We start from the raw sequence: 7855 nt of genomic DNA, 5'->3' as shown, positions 1-7855 counted from the left end.
CAGAGAAAAAGAGGAAGATCCCCAGTGAGATGGATTGTCCAAGTGGCAGCATCAATGGACTCAAGCGTGGCACCAGTAGTGTGGTTGGCCGAGGATCGGGCTGTGTTTTGTTCTATTGTGCATAGGGTCGCTCTGAGTCGGTACCAACTCGATGGCACCTAACAACAACAAAGGACAATGCCTAGAGCAAATATACATGACAATTTCAGGAAAGTGGGACTTTGGAAAAACCATATGATGGAAATCAAACCAGGGTCTTTAACAAAAATAGTAGGCCTTTGCGGTTTATGAAAGATATCACATTAGTTCTCACACCATGACTCCACTAAAAGAATATAAATCGAGTGTTTTCTAACCAGTCAAGTGGTTTATTTAGGAAGTAACAGTATACGGCTCAGGCTCAGAATCAGAATCCGGAAGCATGTAGGCAAAACATCCCTTCTTCAGTGTAGGACAGCCTCTTAGCAACTCTAGGCCTCCTCAGGACAGGCTCTTCTTGGCCTTGCCATCTGTCATCACTGGTTCTGCCACTGAACCCCTTCTAAGCCTGTTGCCACCTTCAGTGTTACAGCCTTTGACCCATGTTACAGCTCTTTCGGGAAGTTCCTTGCCTCCTTTATGTTTTGTTTCTCTTCTTTCTGCATCTTTTTAGCTTTTTTCTGTTTGAAAAACCTCTGTGGGGCTGGTTGCTTATATACATAACCCTTTATAAATTTCAAGGCGTGGCCACTCCCAGTGGGAGGCCACAAACTGACTGACTAATCCCCTCTTCGTAAGCTATAGACACTGCATTTGCATATTCTTTTGACCAACTCAGGCAAGATACATACCAATTACAGGTCAGTTCAGTCCACAACTAGACAAAAATTATCAAACCCAGAAAATATTTATCAACCTGGACAAAACAAAACACATTTTGTACCCTCTGGGGTAGAAAACTAAGGCAAAGATGACTCCTCCAAGCTTGGAGGAAATCTCTCAAGCTGTGTTACCAAAGAACCGAGGCAAAAGGCCACATAAAGGAACTTGTTTTACCACCATATCACATATGAAGGGACTTCAAATGTTTATGGGAAAACGGAATTAAAATATAATGAAAAATTTCCACAAATATTTTGAAGTCCCCTTGTATACTTATGTAAATTTAAGACTTTATCTTTTTACAGATGTATAATTGATTGACAGAAATTACAATAATCAGTTGTGTACCCTTTTCCTCAATCAATGCAATACTTCTATCTCCATTAATCCCTCCACGCATATTCCTTCCTCCCCCAGTCCCACCCATACATTTTGTTCTTTAAACATTTGTCTTTTCTTGTCTTTTTATGGAAGTCAGGTCATACTATATTTGTCATTTTGTGATTGACTGATTTCCCTCAGCATAATGTCTTCCAGCTTCATCTATATGACAACATGTATCAAGACTCCACTTGTCATCCTGGCTGAGTAGTAGTATTCCATTGGATGCATATACCGTATTTTGTTTATCCATTCACCTGTTAGTAGGCAGTTAGGTTATTTTCACCTTCTGGTATTTGTGAATAATGCTGCAATGAATTGTGGGTCCAAGTCTTTCTTTGAGTCCCTGCTTTCAAGTCTTTGGGGTATAGACACAGAATTTATGAATTCCAATAGAGAGAAATGAAGAAAGAGAGAATGAAGGATTCTTGGTCAATTCAATAGAAGGTAAGAAACAAAAATGTTTACAGAAAATAGTGTAAATAAAATCTGCAAAGTAAGATGGAAGAGATACATTCCAAAATAGCAGATATCAGCTTAATATAATAACATTTCATTATATTTTATTTCCAATAGGCTTTCTTATCCATTAGTAGTGGTAATGCAACTTGGGATACTACTTTGTATATACCTTGGCATTACTTTGTAAAGTTTTATATTCACTCCAAAATAAAAATTCTTACCTATGTACTTCAGAAATATTCATGACAACACTGTTAGTTAAGTAATGAAAAACCTGGAGACAACTCAAAGGCCCATTGACAAGAGAATAAAATGGACATTTTAAAGTATGGCTTAGCCACACGATAAGGAGCTCTGGTAGCGTAGTGGTTACGAATCGGGCTGCGAACCTCAAGGTCAGCAGTTTGAAATTACCAGCTGTTCCATGGGAGAAAGATGAGGCATTCTACTCCCATAAAGATTTACAGTCTCGGAAACCCTGTACAGGGTCGCTGTGAGTTGGAACCGACTCCATGGCACATAACCACCACCGCCAGTCACACAATGGAGTATTATATAATTATGAAAAAGAGTGTACTGCAACCAGATGTAACAGATATCATGTTGAGTAAAAAAAAAAATTAATAAATAATCCTCAGAAATTTTTCATAAAGTTTTTTTTTAATGTTTTATTGTGAATTATGTGATAGTTTACATGAGAGAACATTAGCTTTACATTCATCCTATCGTATATCATTTCATTGCCACGGTTACAAACCCTTTCATGCATCATCAACCAACCAAACCTGTCATAAAGTTTTAAAACAACTAAACGGAAACAGTTTATTTAGTTATTGGTGTGGCACTGTGGGTTAATGCATGGGACTGCAGGGTTAGTTTGAACTGCAAGGTGGGCAGTTTAAGCTCACCAGCCACTCCTCAGAAACCCTATCCATGGTCACTGTGGGTTGGAACCGACTCCATGGCACTTAACAACAACAACAATGTGTGGTTAAACTATTTTTGAAAACTGGAGGACTAATAAATGCAAGATTCAGATTGGTGGTTATTTCAGATGGGGACTGGGGTAGGGAAGGAGCATGTAAGTATCTATAAGTCACGGTCACTGTTTTAGGTGTCTCATTGGGTAGTAGGTTTACAAGTGTTCATATCATCAAAAATAATCAAAATAAAATAGAATAAGGTCACATTGTGATTAACACATTTTTGTACCACAAAGTTTAAAAATAAATAAATAAAAGAAATCACAATAAATGTAAATGGAGTCAACCTACTAGTTAAAGAGCAATAAAGTAAATGAATGAGATCTGGCTAAATGCTGTTTACAAAATTGTTGTTGTTAGGTACCATGGAGTCGGTGCATAGCGACCCTATACACAACAGAAGGAAACACTGCCTGGTCCTGGGCCAACCTCACAATTGTTGTTACGTTTGAGTCTGTCCATGCTGCCATCGTGACAATCCATTTCCTTGGGGGTCTTCCTTTTTTTTTCCGACCCTCCATTTTACCAAACATGATATCCTTCTCCAGCGACTGGTCCCTCCTGACAATAGGTCTGAAGTATAAAAGAAAGTTTACAGGATACTCATCTGAAATTTAAGGAGCTCTGGTAGTGTAGTGGTTACAAATCGGGCTGTGAACCACAAGGTTAGCAGTTGGAAACTACCAGCTCTTACCGCAGGAGAAAGATGAGGCTTTCTGCTACCATAAAGATTTACAGCCTCAGAAACCCTGTACAGGGTCGCTATGTTGGAACCGACTCCATAGCATACAACCACCACCACCTGAAATTTAAGGATATAGAAAGGTTGGAAGTAAACAGTTGGAGAAAAAAAAAGATACACCAGACAAATGTTAACAACAAAAATATTTACCTTAGGCAAAGTAAATTTTAAAACAAAAAGCATTAGGGACAGAGGTCATCTGTATATATACATGTTGTTGCTGTTGTTAATTGCTGTAAAGTCAGTTCCGACTTATAGTGACCCTGTATAGGGTTTCTGAGGAGCAGCTGGTGAGCTTGAACCACCAACCTTGTGATTAGCAGTCCAGTGCTGATCCTACAGTGCCACACCAGGATATATTAGGAAAATATAGTAATTCTAAGCACCCAATTTGTATGCACCTAATAACATAACGTCAAAGTGTGTGAAGCAAAAAGATAAATAAAATTAAAAATAGAAAAATGCACAGTCATAGTGGGAGATTTCATCATCGCTTCTCCATGTACCCATACTTAACAACAACAACAACATATGCATGTGAAAGTTGGACAATGAATAAGAAAGAATGTAGAACTGCTGCATTTGGATTATAATGTTGGAGAAGAATACTGAAAGTACTGGGGACTGCCAGAAGAACAATCAAAACTGTGTTGGAAGAGGTATAGCCAGAATCTTCCTTAGAAGTCAGCATGGTGAGACTTCATCTCTCACACTTTGGCCATGTTATCAGGCGGGAGGAATCCTTGGAAAGGGACATCATGGTAAAGTGGAGGGTCAGTGAAAAAGAGGAAGACCCCCCAGTGAGATGGTTTGGCACAGTGGCAGCAGTAATGGGCTCAAATATAACAACAATTGTGCACATGGCACAAGACCAGGCAGTGTCTTGTTCTGTTGTACATAGGGATGCTGTAAGTTGGGACCAACTTTATGGCGCCTAACAACAACAAAGACCCAGGTAACATTTCTGGACAATGCACTTTGGGAGCATGTCTACCACTCATCTGTTAATGGAGTGTTGCTATGGTACTAAACAGGTACAATGGAACTTCCAGACTAGGACAGACTAGGAAGAAATGCCTGTTGACCTGCTTCCAAAAATTAACCAATGAAAAACCCACAAATCACAACAGTCCAATCTGCAACTGATCAGGGGATGGTATGTTGCTGTTGTCAAGTGCTGGTGAGTCGGTTGCGACTCATAGCGACCCTGTATAGGGTTTCCAAGGAGCAGCTGGTGCGCTTGAACCACCGACCTTGCAGTTCAAATGACTTGCAGTCTGATGCATTAGCCCACAGTGCCACACCAGGACTCCATTAGATTACTAACATTAAATTAGTGGACTGGAAAAGAAATACATAATAATAAAATACTATTATAAATAGGCGTCCTGGTGTGGCACTGTAGGATAAGTACTGGACTGCTAACGAAAAGGTCAATGGTTCAAACCCATCAGTCGCTCCTTGGAAACCCTATACAAGGTCACTATGAGTTGGATCTGACAGGACAGCACTTAACAACATTACAAATATTGTGGTGCAAAGGGACAGTGTGAGGGAATGTTTGGGGAGGATGAAACTGTTCTGCATCTTGATCATGATGGTGGTCACACAAGTCTATGCATTTGTCAAAACTCATAGGATTGTAGGACAAGAAGAGTAAATTGCACTGTATGTACATTAAAAGGAAGTAAGTAAGAAATCATGTAGTAAGGGGGATTAAGATCTAGTTTTCTCTAGGTCACTGACATTGTCGCTGCTGCATTGGACCCCTCTCAGGGTTTTAATTCGGTTCAGTGTCAGTGCCCACTTCCCACTCCTTTTGTGAAGGACAGAATAAATATTTGTGCAGCAGAGTCAAAGATCATTGGACTGAGGGCCAGAACCCACTTAGGTACCCACTGAGAGGGATGGGTGTAGCCTGGTGAACTTCTCTGGGAACCTGATGTAAGATGAGGGGGTTGGCTCAGGAAAGGCATTTTTACCTCTGATGGCCTGTGGTTCTATTGTAAAAACCCACAGCACAATCCAATTAGCTCTGTTGTCTGCATTTTGTTGTTGACAATAATCATAATAAACAATTACCACAATAACAACTGGCTCTTCCAGACATGAGACTCTAATGATTTGGAAAGCAACTTCAAAGTGCAGGGTAATACTTGGATTTGTGGTTTAAGGCCTTAAAGTGTCTTCTAAAAATCATATTAAGTAATGGTTGATAATAAACCTGATCCATCTAGGTTTGCAATGGAAGAGGGGCTTTTACAACGTCTGTTCACTTCAACTCCTCACTCCCACCTCATCCACCTAGGGAGGAGTTATAATCTCCATTTAGTGGACAGAGAGATTGAGGGTGTTGTCACCCAAAGCTATGATTGGTGTTGTTGTTATGTGCCGTCCAGGTCCAGTCAGTTCCGACCCATAGCGACCCTATATAGGGTTTCCTAGGAGCAGCTGGTGAGCTTGAACTGCCAACCTTGTAGTTAGTTCATTAACCCACTGCGCCACACCAGGACTCCATGATTGGTATTGGGATTTCCCAAATACTTTACTCTTCTAAAACCCATCATGATTTGATTCTGTTTGAGTGTTGAGTGTATTCTATTGTCTTCTAATCCTATGAAAATTAATGGAAAAGTGTTAATTGGGAATCAATTCATGCTTAACATTAATCTGGGTATTTGATGAACCGCAACTTTATGTTGCCCCTCATGCCACATTAACTCAGTTTACTGTAATAATTTAAAACAATACGGATAATTGTATCCTTATTGTTTTAAGTACCCCATAAATTGAATCCAGAATTTAGCCAGCCTGGAATCCACTGGAGATGTGCGCGAGGTCATTCAGGCAAAGACAAACGTCATCTTTTTGATGTTTTCAGTGCCGGAAGGAAGGAATTATACCAGTACTTATTAAGTACCTACTGTGTGCTAGGTCTGTGCTGCACCACAGTGCCCTCAGGTGGGGTACGTAGTCGCCAGTCTATTTGAAGCTCTCTCAAAAACCTTATACAGGGTCGCTATGGGTCGGTAACGAAACGACTCGGTGGCATTAACAACTGCCCTACTACTTCTCTTGGTCGTGGGGGTCTTGTGCTAGTTCAGTCTCATGCTTTTGACTATCTCCGTACAGAAAGTCTGGATAACTTTATATATAAAACTTTAATATATATATATATAATGTTGTTGTTGTTAAGTGCCGTTGAGTCGGTTCCGACCCATAGCGACCCTGTACAGGGTTTCCGAGGGTGTAAATCTTTACGGGAGTAGAAAGCCTGATCTTTCTCCCGCAGAGCATATATATATATAAACGGTTTAGAGAGGGGTTTCTTGAAATAACACGTTTCCTAGCTATTCCAGAGACGTTCCACAACTCTTTCTCCCCATGTACAAAAGTTTCCTTTGAACCCCATTCATTTGACCTTGACATCAATAAACCTGTTTCATTATATATTTTAAACGTCATATGATTAACGCGGAGACTTTTTCTTCGGCACTTTCTTGCTATTGCAATCGCGTCAGTTTCTCAAAGTTCCAAAATAACCTCTCCCGGGCACGGATTCGTACCTCAGCCAGGGAAGGGCGGGGAACGGCGGCAGACGTGCCGGTGTGGAGGGGAGCCAGAGAGAACTTCCAGAGCGACAGGAAAATAAAAACTTGTGGCTGGGGGGTTGTGCGGAAGGGTCTCCGCAATCCTGAACCCCTCCAATTCCGGGGGGTTTCGGGGGTCGCCCGAGGAGCGCTAGGGTTTGGGATTTGCTCCCGACGTCCTTGACCTAAATTTCTGCGCGGTGGCTGGAAACAGGGAGCAGAGCTGGGCGGGCAGGCGTCTGGTGCCATCCGCGATCCGGGAGGCCGGGCAGGCGAACTTGAATGGAGAGGCTGAGTTAGAGGGGTGGGGGCGCTTCCTCCCCTCCGCAGGGTACAGAGACACCGCCAGCTACCCGGCTTCCCCCTCCCCCGATCACCCGCCCCCTGCTGCCCATGTGATCCAGAGAAGTCGGGGTACGCTTCCCTTCGCCCCGCGCTGGTCGACCCGGAGACTGGGCCCCCAGTGCCTTGGGGTATGCGCGCCGCCCCCGTCGGTCCGGCCGCCGGGGGCCCAGTGTGCGCGCGCGGGCAGGCGGGGGCCGCACCGGGGTGCGTGACGTCACCTGCATTGGTTACACGACGTTCTAGAACTCCGCCCCACGTGCGCCGGAGAGGAGGGGGAGGAGGAGGAGGAGATGGGGGTGGGGAGGAGGAGGGGGAGAGGTGGGGATGGGCCGGGGGGGCGGGGACGGGGGGGTGTGCGAGGCAGCCGGGCTGAGCTAAGCCGAGCCCACGTGTGACGGCTCTCGCCGCTGCCCCGGCTCCGACGCTCGCAGAGAGATTCGGAGGAGCCCGGGCGGGGGGGAGGAGGAGGGGGAGGAGGGAGCGGGAGATCT

The sequence above is a fragment of the Chrysochloris asiatica genome, unplaced genomic scaffold (assembly GCF_000296735.1).
Source record: "Chrysochloris asiatica unplaced genomic scaffold, ChrAsi1.0 scaffold00007, whole genome shotgun sequence".
Lineage (NCBI taxonomy): Eukaryota > Metazoa > Chordata > Mammalia > Afrosoricida > Chrysochloridae > Chrysochloris > Chrysochloris asiatica.
The sequence above is the reverse complement of the archived record's forward strand: the minus strand, read 5'-3'. Positions refer to the sequence as shown.